The 14,441-nt window shown below is 37.7% G+C and overlaps 2 long non-coding RNA genes across 3 annotated transcripts; both read right to left on the reverse strand.

The window, feature by feature from the left end:
• Positions 1 to 4,133: 4,133 nt before the first annotated feature.
• On the reverse strand, positions 4,134 to 7,793 carry LOC125280731. 2 transcript variants are annotated; one of them, XR_007187709.1, is made up of 6 exons: positions 7,668 to 7,793; positions 7,093 to 7,168; positions 6,677 to 6,757; positions 6,299 to 6,435; positions 6,112 to 6,162; positions 4,134 to 5,686 (listed from the first exon to the last, which is right to left on the reverse strand). It is a non-coding gene; the product is annotated as an uncharacterized LOC125280731 (long non-coding RNA). The 2 variants fall into 2 exon arrangements; XR_007187708.1 differs by lacking the exon at positions 6,677 to 6,757 and having other exon boundaries at positions 4,136 to 5,686; positions 6,299 to 6,387.
• Positions 7,794 to 10,818: 3,025 nt separating this feature from the next.
• LOC125280759 lies at positions 10,819 to 14,289 on the reverse strand. The gene is made up of 6 exons (XR_007187740.1): positions 14,140 to 14,289; positions 13,389 to 13,421; positions 13,145 to 13,285; positions 12,930 to 13,039; positions 12,729 to 12,837; positions 10,819 to 12,603 (listed from the first exon to the last, which is right to left on the reverse strand). It is a non-coding gene; the product is annotated as an uncharacterized LOC125280759 (long non-coding RNA).
• Positions 14,290 to 14,441: the final 152 nt, after the last annotated feature.

Below are 14,441 nucleotides of genomic sequence, written 5' to 3' on the forward strand. Positions count from 1 at the left end.
GCCTTCCCGATTATTCCTGAGATTTCCACTTGCATGTCCGCGAGGCGGAAAGGGTGGCTCTTGGCGTCCTGTTGCAATAGCATGGCTCCACGTATAGACCATTAGCATACCTATCTAAGAAACTAGATAATACAGTTTCAGGTATGCCAGTGTCAGGGATCTGTGAGGGAGGACTCAAACGCAGGATGAGTTTTACAGGTTTATTGACAGACTTGGAATATATAGAGGGTGAGGAGGTGAACACAGTCCTAACGGTAGGAAGGGGGTGAGACACAAAGACGAGCACGCTGAGGGAACAGCCACTGAGAACAGCCCAGGTAGTAAGCAGGCCGGTGAACATTGGCAAGAACGCAGTATGAGGCCCAAAGCAGTAGCGGGAGCCGGACAGGATCAACCAGCATAAGTAGCTTGAACCATCAGATACGATCAGGCACAGAACCAGTCTGGCTGCTTGGCGGAGAGATATAGCAGCCACAGGGATCCTCAGTGAGTGTTGGACAGGACAGGGGGAGACCAGAGACACTACCAGGGCTAGACGAGACAGGTGGTTAGATGGTCTGAAACAAGAAAGACTACGATGACAAAATGGACACGAGAATCTTCTACACAAAACGCTATGAGCTTAGGTGAACAAAAGACTAGAATACAGGCACGAAGCTTAACGAACTGGCAAAGACATGAGGGAAAGAGTGCACAATATAAAGGAGGCAAAGAACACGAGGAACAGGTGACAACACTTAGACAAACGAGGACTCAACAAGAAAGGGAGCAGGGAGGATAGGGAACAGGTGAAAACACTAAACAATGACTAGACCAGGGGGCGTGGTGACAAACAAGGAGGAGGGAACAGAGGAGCACATGGCAAACACAAACACAGACAAAGCCATGTGCTCAGACACAACATAAACAAGGACACATTAAACAAACACAAAACAGACAAGGCTGTCAGGGCAGAACCCTGACAGCCAGCATGTCTTCGTGATGTAGCTGCGGCTGCTCTGGTTGTACAGATGGCAGAAAGAATGGTTTTGTCGCATTCGCTGATCCTTTATATCTCTCATCAGGTAGGAGCTATTTTACACAATATGCAAACACAGCATATGACAGCGCAACGACGCTCAGGCTATGAGGCAATCCTGCTGGCTACCAAAAACCTCACTATTAAGCCAACAGCATCCATCAACCCTGCGCTATTAGGCATTCTAAGTATGGCTGACATGGTAGATAATGCGACAGATCATGATTGTATCATTGAATTGACTTCCTCCTGTTCTTCCAGGGCCATAGTAAAGGTATCATGATTGTATCATTGAATTGTATCACAGCTCTTGGCCAAAGCATTGTCGATTGATTGGCATTTCAACAGACCCTTCCACATTGTCAGTCATTGTCTAATGTGGAACAACTTAACCAAAACCCTCAAGAGAAGCCTCACAAAAGCCTTCATAGATACCGGAAAGAAATGGCTAGATTTGCTACCCATGGTATTGACAGAAATAAGAATGACTCCATCTTCCACTACTAAATTATCGCTGTTTGAAATACTAATGGGTAGGCCTTTCCTGACCCCATGGGTCAAAGGCGAAGCGATCTGGAGCTGATACAGGAGGACTACGTAACTTCCCTCATCGAGAAACTGAATTTTGTATATGCTGATGCTTTTCTGTGTCTTCCTCTCCCCTTAGAAAAGCCTACTTACCCCTTTGTTCCAGGACAGAGTATGCTGATCAAAAGCCTGAAACTGACAAAGGTGGGAGAACCGAAGTATCTTGGACCAGCTACGGTGATCGCCGAAACGAGGACAGGAGTTCTGACATATTACCAACCACAGTGGATACACGCTTCGAGAAGAAAGCACTGTCCTCCAGGAGAGCAGGCAAGCTCCAATTCAGAATAGAATCTCAAATGGGGATTCACCTTACTGAATAACAGGGAGGAGCAAAATACTGATTAAGCTGAGGAAGGAACTACCTCTAATAGTGAGGGAGGGGTTATCCAAAGCCAGAAGATAGATGGCCCATTGAGCCAAACAGTGTTAACTCCTTACACACCCCTGTATGCACTAAGGGCCAAATTTTTATTAATGGATATACCACCTCTAGGGTTTTACACAGTGTTCAGTTGCAGAAGCTGTTGCAGCACATATTGTTCAATTAGCTAAGCGCTCCCTAGAGGAAGAACCAAGATTGGAAGAGATCATTTTTGAGGGACCATATTTAAACAAAATCATGTTTTTCACAACAAAGTACGGATGTGTTTAAAAAGGATATGTGTGTGTATTTCTACAATAATCAGATCTTATGTGCACAATGATGTTCCATAGGTAAGACATTCTGTCTTAAAGTGGCCATTGTGAGATTCTAGAAACATCTTGTGCTCTGTCTCTTTTCATCATGTGATCTTTCTCTGTACACCCTAAAAGGATTCAGGCCTCACGTCATAGTTATAAGTGAACTTATAGTCCTTTTATGTACTTCAGTTACTGAACTGTTAGTTTCACTTCTTATTTTCTAATTATATAATGTACCCCGAACAATAAACTGTGTGCCATGATTGAACTGCACTTTATGTGTCTGTCTAGTCATTGGTACCCAGGTATACCTGCTTTTCTGTGCTAGATCGCTCAACCTGAAAAGATTTTCTCAAAATACTCGATCTCCAAATTATTTTATCTAACATGCTAATAATAATAATACTAAAAATAATGCTATTAACCTTCCTTAATGCCCCTATAATTCTTCATATCCTATCAAAAATCCCTGTTTCTCTAAAGAAATTCATAAGAATTCTAGTCTGTGCCCTATGTTTTGTGCTCAATATTAATGTGATTTTCTGAACCCGTCTCCCTCAGCTTGTTCCTCATCACCTCTCTTTGTGCTTCATACCTGCATCTCAAGACTATGCTCTACTGACTCCTCTTCTTGACAAACTTCACACTGACCAGTATCATGTTTCCCTATTATCTTAAAGGTGCTCTAAGTGATGTCATGCGTTTTTAGGCCAAAACATTTTTTGTCACATACAGCAAACATCTCCTCACTATCCGCTAGCTGCCTGTCCCCTGAACACACTGTAAAAAAACGCGGTCTCTGTAGTCGCCATAAGCTCAGAAAACGGCAATAAAAACAAACTGGTGCAGTGGTGTAACTTTGTTTTAAAAAGTGGGTGGGACAGGAATGTGTATGTGGGGGGTGGGGGGTTATTGTAATTGTATTATTACAATAATAATAATATGATATTAAAATTAATATGATAGTTTCTTCCTTACATCTGCTATAATACAATGTCTCGAGAGTATGTATATTAGTTAATAAATACGTGGATCCGCTATTGATAACAGATTGTCCTGATGGACTGAAGGCAATATTTTCGTTTAGCATCCCAGATAGCAAACTGACTCCGCAACGGATCCGCCCCGGAGGTATCACAAGCTCCGGAACGGATCCGCAAAACGGGTCCGGAACGGAGTCCACTTGCACAGCGCAGCGGATCCGGAACAGATAAGGATTGCGGATCCAGTTCAGATCCGGAACAGACCCGCCCCGTGTCCGCCGATAAAGTAGTTCATCCGCCGCGGATCCGATCTGGACCCGTTTATGAAGCAGCTGATCCGCCGCGGATCCAGTACGGACCCGTTTATGAAGCAGCTGATCCGCCGCGGATCCGATCTGGACCCGTTTATGAAGCAGCTGATCCGCCGCGGATCCAATACGGACCCGTTTATGAAGCAGGTGATCCGCCGCGGATCCGATCTGGACCCGTTTTTGTGGTTCATTTGGTCTGGATACCTTTCAGATCACTCTCGAAATAGTATTCTGGCCAAAACTGGCTACACAGAAATATTTAAAATCTAATGGACCAACATCAGACAGACTGGATTGCTCTATAAAAGCTTGAATATTTAATGTTTACCTTTATTAATATTAATAAAACATGATGAAATCATTCAAAACTTTAGCCAGTTACAATAAAACTATAAAAATAGTTTGTAAATATATTTACAGTATGTAATTACTATTACTATTTTTATAGTTTTATTATTTATGTACATTAATAGGTATTGAATAGAATTACAGTAAATGAAATGCAACCATAAATTGTACCAAAAACATTTATTTAATGAAAAATAACACTTAAGAGTAAATATTCGAGCAACATTTTTGTTATTAATGTTGTAAACAGTTGTACTGCTTCATTTTTTTGTAGAAACTGGATTTTTTTTTTTTTTTAGATTCTTTGAATAGAAATAAAAACAATTAAAACATTTATTTAAAAATAAACTTGAACCTTCTTTATTTTATTGTAACTGTTGCGATTTTAAATGAACACTTCAAAATACTGAAGTTAACATTGGCTACGTTTACATGCACCCAAATAATCCATTTGTAATCGGATTGACTGCTCAATCGGATTGAAAAACGTTCATGTAAACACCTCAATCGATCTGAATGAAATTTCGATCGGATTGGAAGGGGTGGTTTATTCCTTTTCTAATCCGATCAAACAGCAAAAAATAACCATGTAAACACTTGAATCCGACTACTTTCTCAATAGTATTCAGAAGCCTCTGGGGCACAACAGTGCAATGCTGACACGCATTTAAAGTTAACGTTCACGTCTTTAGTTGTAAAGATGTATGTCAACAGGCAGTGGCGTATGTATCCCTTCGTCACAATATTGGAAATCTTCCGTTTTAAGACAAGACGGGGAGCCAGTGGATATCACACAAGAAGCAACGTCCAAACTTTGCGCAAGAGTTATGCTGATGAAAAAGCCTCAAACTCGGTCAGTATTCACCACAAAAAGTGAAAGTAAAAAGTGACAGAGCTGTCTGACGCTGCATTAACACAGCATATTCTCAGAGACAAATTTCAACATAAAATGCTGATAACGGTAGCCTATGTAACTGTCTAAATTTATTCCATTATTTCACTTGTGGCCGTACATATAGGCTAGTGAAACAAATGAGAATAATAGTATTTCGTGTTAAACAGGTGGTTTGTTTTTTAAAGTCAGTGCTTGAAGTAAAGCTGCGCTTAATTTTCATTGACATTCTTAATAACTTTAATTATAGGCCTATAATTCATTGTATAAGACCTAAAAAAAGTTTAAATCATTTTCAAAGATAGCTAATAGCCTAATCTTATAAGTTATATTATCCTCAGAGCACGTCAGTTATGCGGCGATGCGCTATGAAATTGTGGGGCAAATTTATTATAATATTAATTTAATAATAAAAGAAAGAAGCCTAACCTAATAGTAATAATAATAGACTAGAAGTATGTAACAGGCCTACATTAATTGGAAATACCAAATCCTCTTAATATTGCCAAGATTTGCTGCATTTGACAATATCTCTGACTCTGTTGACGCAACCTGGTTTACCGCAAGTGTGATTGATATGACGTCAAAGTTTTAATCGGAATGTATATAAAACAAATATAAGCGGATATTTGAATCAGATTACAATGTAAACAGATCTGCAATCAGATTCAATTAATTCAGATTGATGAAAATCGGTGCATGTAAACGTAGCCAATGATACTCTGAAACTCTACTGTTGGGTGCTCACAGTGGGACGGTTCCTGGAGCTTCCCCTATCAGCTGCCAGGCTGAACCATCGTATTGTGTTTTGTAATGTCTTCATCAGTGGCGGTACGTGATACATGGTTCTTTCTCACAGCACCTGTAATACACAAGCAGATTTTCATTTAAAAAATTAATTCACATTGAAGCTACCAGTTTTTTGTTTTTTTGTTTTTTTTTAAAAAGGATACACATAACCACTGCTTTAAAAACAAAAGTGTACTATCTGACATTTATAGGTACACTATGTAACTTTTGGTGCTCTAGCGGTTAATAAACAGAACTACATGCATCTTGCGGAAGAACATTATAGCCGGAGCTACTTCTCTCTGTTTATGTCTATGACGAGTCACACAGATACTGCGCTACTCCACAGTGCTGCCGACCAGAACCAGTCTAAAATAGTCCCAATATGAACTCGTTCGTTACATACATTTTGAACAACAACAAAAAAAGTTATGTGTTGGCAAAAAAATAAATGTGCTTAAATTTTTTAGCCAGGCAATACTTATTACATTTACTTACACAGGAGGAACTTCTTGGACTCCATCTGGTTGAATGCGGGAAAGGATGTTCCTTGTGACACATTTTGTGTCATGGCCCCCAACAGTTGCATGGGATAAAATAGAAAATGTAACAAAAATCTTGTCAATTTCTTATAGTTGAAGGGTTAGTTCACCCAAAAATGAAAATAATGTCATTTATTACTTACCCTCATGTCGTTCTACACCCGTAATGCCTTCGTTCATCTTCAGAACACAAATTAAGATATTTTGATTGAATCTCATGGCTCGGTGAGGCCTACGTAGGGAGCAATGACATTTCCTCTCTATGATATGAAATAATGATCTGAAACAACATTACATGAGGTGGAGAATTGTCAAATGTAAACAAAAATAGACTCAAACTAGTATACTAGAACTAAAGTTTACTGATACAAGTGGGTTTTTAAACTTTAACCCATCAATTATAGGTATGAATTTTCTCAAATGGCACAATTATTACATGTTAAAAGCTGTAGTTGTGCACCATTATCAGTATTTGACAAAATAGCTGACTAAATCAAGTTTAAAACAGTTTTTAATCTTACTTTCCTCAGACGTTTGGTAAAGATGAAATAGAAAGAAGAATACTCCAAAAACACACTGGAGGCACTTGAATGAGCTGTAAGCTGCAACAGAACACACACACACACACACACACACACACACACACACACACACACTGTAACTTATTAATTATTAATTAATATATGAAATAGTGATCTGAAACAACATTACATGAGGTGGAGAATTGTCAAATGTAAACAAAAATAGACTCAAACTAGTATACTACAACTAAAGTTTACTGATACAAGTGGGTTTTTAAACTTTAACCCATCAATTATAGGTATAAAGCTTTTAAAACGGCACATTTATTACATGTTAAAAGCTGTAGTTGTGGACCATTATCAGTATTTGACAAAAGAACTAGCTAAATCAAGTTTAAAACAGTTTTTAATCTTACTTTCCTCAGATGAAAGATGAAATAGAAAGAAGAAATACTCCAAAAACACACTGGCGGCACTTGAATGAGCTGTAAGCTGCAACAGAACACACACACACACACACACACACACACACACACACACACACACGGCAATTTATTAATCATGAATTAATAGGATATGAAATAATTATCTGAAACAACTTTACATGTATTCTCCACCTCATGTAAACAAAAAAATAGACTCAAACAACTAGAAGTTCAGTGAAAAGAACAGGTAACGTTAGGCCTAACATTAGCTTATCTCGCTTGCTATTTTACTGGAAAGGAGTGAAAATTTGCGTTTAGGATTGGACTTAAACCCGGACAGCTTATTAAATCACCCCACCTCCCAGAAAGATAAAGAAATTCTGTCCAAATAGCGTTTTACTCAAAAGGTTATTAGCCAAATTAATTTTTTACTCAAATCTAAGTAACGCTAATGACACTAAGAGCTAACTTGGCCACAGTCATTTTTAAAAACATCAAACAAAGCAATGAACGGTAATGTTACTGGATACAGCTGAACAAATAAAGCATATTTTAACTTTTCTTACCGTGTTTAGTCTTCACCGACCTGCCGGCTCCAGCTTTTCCACGGTGAGGAGAAGGATTCAGTGACGACGACAGTTGAAAAAAAGGCGCGTCCGGTCAGTGAATCCGCCCAGCATCTGTAACGAGTCTGTAGCTGACAGTGCGCTGTGCGGAGGCGGGGCATATCCTGTGCGCGTTGCCGAATTGAATCTGAGCGTACAGCGGAGCTGGCGACTTGAAGGCGGATCCGCCCCGGAGTCTGTTGCTATCTGGGATGCAAGAGATTCTGGGTTCGAATCCAACCATGTATGATTTTTTTTTTTTTCTCTCATTAAAACCAAAGATGTTCGTCAGTGATTGTATATCAAGAGCAGGGACACATTTATTTGTGTTTTGTTTTGTGATTCAACGTAACGAATAGAGAGTCTCTGCAACAGTTAAGCGATAAATTGAAGCGCTTGTCCGTGTGAACACTGCGCAATGTGCACGAGCGCCAAGAGAACACTGTTGCGCCTCTGATAACAGCGACAACAAGCACTCAACATGATTTCAAAAACAACACATCCCAGCGCCAGATCGCCTATTATTAACTCAAATTGATAATCAACTAGAGGTGTTTCTTTTGTATTAGATATCCGCGAGATGTTTCAAAAAGTGGTGGGGACAATATTGACCCTTTCAAAAAGTGGTGGGGACATGTCCCACCCGTCCCACCCGCAAATTACGCCTATGGGTGCAGCCTGGACCACGAAACAATAAACAGTGCCCCCAGCCAATAACCGACAAGAATGATTTTAAATGCGCGTTCATGACTGTTTCAGGAAGCACGGGGGGGAGAGGGAGGAGGAGGAGGAGGGAGGGTCTGGCCAAAGCCACTGGAAGGCAAGCATGCAACCTTTAGCCAAAAAAGCGTAACGGCTAAAGCTAACGCTCCGCCCCCCGCGGTACGCAGGGAAGGAGACCGGAGGCTGTTTTTTGAATATAAGTCAATGGATGAGAGGCTGCTATGCATTAAACACCTTTTGTGGGGAAATAGCTAATCATTTAATTAATGGACAGCCTGTTGCCAATCTTCAGAATGTTTTACACTAAACAATACTTTCGTTGGAACTATATGTTATGGAGCCCCTAAAGGGACCTTTCAAAAATAAAAAATACGAGAAACTTTCGCGTGCGCACGAGATCTTTCGCGTGCTACGAGATGCGTGCTCACGAGATCCGCGTGTGCACGAGAAATGTATTGCTACGAGATTTTCGCGTGCGCACGAGAAACTTCGTGCGCACGCGTTACAATTTCCGGTTTGTGTAATATAACCTACTTCATTTGTGCGTCACTGCCTTGAAGAATGCCTTATATCTAAAGTGCACATGAACTAATACAGCTGTATTTGCTCAAAATCTGGCTTTCTTAGACCAGATCTCTGGATGAATCCAGCTAATTATTCGTTTTAATTAAACACGTGCCTTCCTTATAAGTGCTTTATGCAGTGGCTTGCTCGCAATAAGCGCTGTTAATTGAATGGAGAAAATAAGCATGTCTCTGCCACCTGTAAGGATGCGTTAAATCCGACAAAGTGGTTTAATAAAGGGCCGTTTGATCTTGTGAAATATGAAATTTTAGTACGCCTACATTTTACAGTTCCAGTACTTTTACATGGGAAAATATAAATATGGCCTACTGCCCTAACGAAATATAAAGGTTCATCATTTTTACTGTACCAATGTTTTTTCATGAACCATTAAACGTGGCATTATGACAGTGCTCACTGAGCCCATTTCCCAGCGCGATTCTTGGAAAGTCCTTGAAAAATGACGCACTTCCCTAACGAAAGCCACATTTTGAGCACTTTTTACTGTATCAGCCTTATTTATTTATTTTTTTTTTAACTTGGCAAAAAGAACAATGCACACAACTATTCATATCCCGGCCGTCACAGAGAATGCTTTAAAGCAGACAGACATAAGGCCGTGATATAAACTGCCCTATGAAAGCCACATTTCAGCAAATAGATCGTTATTAATTTATGCACATCCATACTCGCATTTTCTGCATATTTTTGAGCAAATGGATCTTTAATAACTAATGCGTGTCCATACTATTTTCTTCTTTAATAATGATCTATTTGCTCAAAATTATAAAGAAGAAGATAGTATGGATGCGCATGAATTATTAAAGATCTATTTGCTCAAAATTATGCAGAAAATGCTAGAATGGATATGCATACATTAATAAAAATATATTTGCTCAAAATTGAAAATGCGAGTAGCCTATGAATGAATTAATAATGATCTATTTGCTCAAAATTATGAAGAAAATGCGACTATGGATGTGCATAAATTAATAACGATCTATTTGCTCAAAATTATGCAGAAAATGCGAGTATGCATGAATAGGCTAAATATAGATCTATTTGCTCAAAATTATAAAGAAGAAGATGGTATGGACGCGCATGAATTATTAACGATCTATTTGCTCAAAAATATGCAGAAAATGCGAGTATGGATATGCATAAACTAATAAAGATCTATTTGCTCAAAATTATAAAGAAAATGCGAGTATGAATTAATAAAGATCTATTTGCTCAAATTATGCAGAAAATGCGAGTATGGATGTGCATAAATTAATAACGATCTATTTGCTGAAATGTGGCTTTCGTAGGGCAGTTTATATCACGGTCTTATGTCTGTCTGCTTTAAAGCATTCTCTGTGACGGCCAGGATATGAATAGTTGTGTGCATTGTTCTTTTTGCCAAGTTAAAAAAATAAATAAATAAGGCTGATACAATAAAAAGTGCTCAAAATGTGGCTTTCGTTAGGGAAGTGCGTCATTTTTTCAAGGACTTTCCAAGAATCGCGCTGGGAAATGGGCTCAGTGAGCACTGTCATAATGCCACGTTTAATGGTTCGTGAAAAAACATTGGTACAGTAAAAATGATGGAACTTTATATTTCGTTAGGGCAGTAGGCCATATTTATATTTTCCCATGTAAAAGTACTGGAACTGTAAAATGTAGGCGTACTAAAATTTCATTTCACAAGATCAAACGGCCCTTTATTAAACCACTTTGTCGGATTTAACGCATCCTTACAGGTGGCAGAGACATGCTTATTTTCTCCATTCAATTCTAACAGCGCTTATTGCGAGCAGAGCCACTGACATAAAGCACTTTAGATATAAGGAAGGCACGTGTTTAATTAAAACGAATAATTAGCTGGATTCATCCTAGACGATCTGGTCTAAGAAAGCCAGATTTTGAGCAAACACAGCTGTATTAGTTCATGTGCATCCACTCTCATTTTCTCTTTAATTTTCACACTCAAAAAAATATTTAACCCCAAAAATTAAAACTTATGTAATTCAATTGCATATAAAATTTCCATCCATTTTAATCACATAAATCCAATGTAAAAAAGTTAACTTTTACTTAAGCTTCCCCATCATGTTCGGTTGACTTGAATTAATTAAATAAAGGTTATGTTAACTAATAAACTGCAATTTAAGCTTGTGTAATACATAAAACTTATTCTTTTAATATAACTTATTCTTACTTGCTTTATATAACTACCTTAAATTAATTTATTTATATTAAATAAATGGTCAAACACATGTTACATTCATAAAAATTTATTGTCTCAATTGCTGCAGGAATAATAAGAAACATCCAATCTGACAAAAAATAGAACATAATGCAGTATTTCACAAGTTAAGACAACTGTTTACAGCAGTTTTGTGCTTTCTCCGAAACTAACACAATGGTTATGGCTCCTTGTTTGACTTTTTAGTTTAAGTCTGTGTGCCAAAAAGTTCATAGATCAACAAGGAACCAAATTTCAACATCAAGCATTATTTTCATATATTCAAGGTAACATTGGGATCTCTCTGCATAGTATGGTAGTCAGTTTGTGCTTTTGCTTGGGACACTTGGGGAAAAAAGAAAAGCAATTTGAGGGATTATATTTGACTTTACATATAACAGGTTTTCTGTTATCTGTCACATTTCAGCATTTAGACATTCAGCAGCCCAAGTGTCCTACTCACAAGTTAACTTCCTGGACAAGGAATAGCACAAGGGCTAACATCTCTGTTAAAGGGTTAGTTCACCCAAAAATTTAATTTCTTTCATTAATTACTCACCCTAATTTTGCTCCAAACCCCTAAGACGTTCATTAATCTTCAGAACACAAATTAAGATATTATTTGTGTACAACCTCAGCTGCGTAGGAGCATGACATAAAAGGGAAGAAAGTCGTTTTTTTGTTTTGTTTTTTGCGCTCAAATAGTATTCTTGTCACTTCATAACATTAAGGTTGAACCACTGCAGTCACATTGACTATTTTAACAATGTCTTTACTACCTTTCTGGGCCTTGAAAGTGGTAGTTGTGTTGCAGTCTATCTGAGGTCAGATAGCTCACGGATTTAATCAAAAATAACCTAATTTGTGTTCCAAAGATGAACAAAGGTCTTACAGGTGTGGAACGACATGAGGGTGAGTAATTAATGACAGAAATTTCATTTTTAGGTGAACTAACCCTTTAAAAATATCAGAGTTTGAGGAAGCCATAAGGTGCATTAGATGTAGTCTCTTGATTTGAGTTAGTGTCATTGGTTCATAGTGTCATTGATCATAGTCTTCAATTCAATGTTTCTTAGGTTTCAAAGTTTCTAAGTCCTTCCAGTGGATCGAAACATCTGTGTGATGTCCTAAAATCTAAATTCATCAGTACCTTCTGGAAGAATTCAAAAGTGAATTTGAGACTCGGAGCATAGCTTGATTGTGTAGATCAATCCAAACAGCAAACAGCATCCAAAGGAAAAACTCCTAAGTGTTGTAGTAGTTTTAAACCCTCTGTTGCTACGCCAACATCCACTGGCTCATCCTCAGCGCTTTCTTTAAGGGTCACAAAAGGGCCCAGAGTGGTCTCAAAATTCCTCCCTCAGTTCCTTCAGGATTGCAGTCCTAAGCAAGTAAATGAACAAATGAATAAATATATAACACCTTGTTTAGTTTCACTGAAATATTGGCAGCACACAGCAATATACTGTATGTGTAGGTCATTACAGAAAAATATATACAGTACAAACCTGGAATTCTGGAAGAATTCTGGAGAACTGGAAGTGTTGTAATGTCCCCATTGAGATACACACACAGACTCTTTATGACACAGTCTCATTTGAAGTGTATATCTTCGCACTGAAACATATGACACAATATTAAAAACAGTGAATGATTATAGTTCAATCTTTGTAATTAGTTCCAAAGAACGGTAACGCAATTTACCACACCTTGTCTGCAACTGCAATGTGTGTGATATCTTTTGTCAGTGTATCTGTCCAGCTGCTATGAACATTGACAGAAGTGGCACAGTCGTTATCCGCATTAATTCCGCTTTTATCTGAGAGTAAAAAGGAAGAAGGAAGAGATGGAGGCCTACTGTAGAGGAAACTATAGTAATTTACAAAAAAAATCTAATGTAAATGTAAATAACAAAAACACTTACTTAATTTACTGTGAACAGGTTGACTGAATCTCTCCTCAAAATGTCCAAATTTAATCTTAGAATGTTTCAATTACTTAAACATACTGGATAGTTCTGTGATGCTTCTTCCACACACTTTACGTTTCCACAAAACTCACATATCTGAAAGTCAAAAAACAGAAAATCGACATCAACAATTTTACAAAGAAATGAAACGAGTAAATTTTAGTTTTAATACAAGAAATATGAAAAATATTACACATACCATAATTGAGTTATTGTCCCACTGATGAGGTTTCTGAAATAGTAAAGATGACATACACTTTATTATTATTATTTATATATTTTTTATGAAATTACGACTTGAAAAGAATTCATGTTCCCTTTCATGGACACGACTTTTAACAGGATTTTTTTTTTTTTTAGTTTATATACAGTTGAATGACAAACACACTCTGTCAATGTTTTGGTATATTTCAAAACTATATTTCAAGCAAAGTAAAATGCACATCGAGATGACAAAGCAGGTATTTATATATATATATATACACTTGTAAAAGTACACAGTCAGTTGAATACATATCTCGAAATGATCAAATTTACAAATACTTGTAAGACAATATAATATATAGATAACGTATTCATTAACGTAGATAACGTATAAGTTACAATAATGAAGTGTGTTTGAGCAACGTTTTGGCTTATTTGCAAAGCAAAACGTTAGCAAAGAACGCTGAAATGACGAATCTATAATTATAATAATAACAACTCGTAATCCATCTAAATGCGAATATGATGCACGGTGCACCGTCAAGTCGACAGCATAACGTTATCTTAAAATGATCACAGTTACATATATTACTCCTTTTACAGATGAGAAGACCTAAAATAAAAGTTAATAACGGTCAATTCGCGTTAGCAAAAATGCGCCTTCACGCTAAAACTAAGAAAACAAGATAGAATAAACATAAAAATGGTTATTGTTTAAGTTTAAATCGTTAATAAACATATCTTACCTTGTAAAACATCCACATCTATTCATCCAAATCCTCCTTTTCGCTGAGTCAGACAGTAGATCGCCATTGCGCCTTCAGATGTTGTTTTTTGAACTCAGACTTCAGTGAGCATGCGCAACACTTGCATTTGCGCCTTATGGCAACAAATGGACTATATGCACGGGTTACTTCCTGGTTGTCGTTAAGCCAGCTCGGGCACTTCCGGTGAACTGTTAGCTGTTCATTCTGAAGTCCTTGTACATCGACACAAAACCATCTATGGTTGACTTTTTAATGTTGTATTTATATTTTAATGCAGTTAT

This window comes from Megalobrama amblycephala, linkage group LG12 (genome assembly GCF_018812025.1).
Source record: "Megalobrama amblycephala isolate DHTTF-2021 linkage group LG12, ASM1881202v1, whole genome shotgun sequence".
NCBI lineage: Eukaryota > Metazoa > Chordata > Actinopteri > Cypriniformes > Xenocyprididae > Megalobrama > Megalobrama amblycephala.